Source organism: Mus caroli, chromosome 18, assembly GCF_900094665.2.
Source record: "Mus caroli chromosome 18, CAROLI_EIJ_v1.1, whole genome shotgun sequence".
In the NCBI taxonomy this organism is placed as follows: Eukaryota; Metazoa; Chordata; class Mammalia; order Rodentia; family Muridae; genus Mus; species Mus caroli.
The window spans coordinates 17146738-17148058 of NC_034587.1; positions in this window are offsets into that span (position 1 = coordinate 17146738).

A 1321-nucleotide genomic window follows, 5' to 3' on the forward strand; every position below is an offset into this window, starting at 1 on the left:
GGAGATCTTGAGCCATAGTGGCTATGGATTCCAGAAGATTAAATCTCTGAGTTTAAGGAGATTTAATCTGGGCTACACCTTTCATCTGGGATTAAAGGTGTGGTGGAACANACCTTTAATCTGGGCTACACCTTCTGCTGGAGACAATATAAGGACATTGGAAGAAGGGAGTCTAGCTTTGCTCCTTCGCCTGCTTGCCGTGTGAGACTGAGTAACTGCTAGATCCTTGGACTTCCATTCACAGCTGCGACTGAACCATTGTTGGGAATTGGGCTGCCGACTGTAAGTCATCAATAAATTCTTTTACTATATAGAGACTACCCATAAGTTCTGTGACTCTAGAGAACCCTGACTAATACAGATGCTTAGAATTATAGCTGAGTTACACCTATTTACAGGAATTTACAATGGTTTAGGAAGCAGATCGGGCTGTGGTTTTAAAGTATTGCATTATTCATGAGATGGTTAGCTAGAACGGAACTCCCTAGTTAGAACCATGACTTGGGTGTGAAAGCCCTTGCCCTAGGAGTGAAAAGTTCTCACACCTGGCTTCTAAGACTATAGCTGACCTTAGATAGGGCTGACTTTGTCTCAGTTATTTTATTGCCCAGTTCCTGCCAGTCTTTGCGTTTTCATTCTTCTGTTCTGTGTAAGAGTTATTAAGCGTCCGGTTACCTCATTTTGTACCTTGCGGGTATGTCACCCAACTTCCTTATTGTCTTCTGTATAAAAAGTCTGATGCTCGAGTTATAAAATTACACTCAGATTCCACACGAACTCTCCTGTGTGCATCTGTCTGTCATTCATCCATGCTTTGCCCACCCGCGTCGAGAGACCCCGTTCCACACAGACACAGGGACCCAGAGGGTCTGCGGCAGCTGGCGCCCGAACAGGGACACCAGAGCGGGTTAGTCTTTTTCTTTCTTTTTTCTTTTTCTTCTTTATTTTCTCAGGCAAAGCCAGGATCTCGTCGTGACCGTGCTGCAGACGGGCTGATTCGTAGATCAGTTAAAGGACGAGTAAGTTTTTTATCGTGGGGCAGTCAGAATCTAAAGGGAAGAGGTTGTTTCTGTTGGTCTTTAAACACATGTTGTCTGGAAGAGGCCTAAAGGTCCCGGATAAATCTTTACAAGAATTTTATGATTTCGTGCAAAAGATCAGGCCCTGGTTTCCAGAGGAGGGAAGCTTAACATTAGAAGATTGGAAGTGAGTAGGTAAGAATATGAGAAAGTTCCATGAGGAAAATCCATCTAGGGATATCCCCACCAATGCCCTTATTCTGTGGCAACAAATGAGGAATCTTTTGACTGAGAAAACAGAT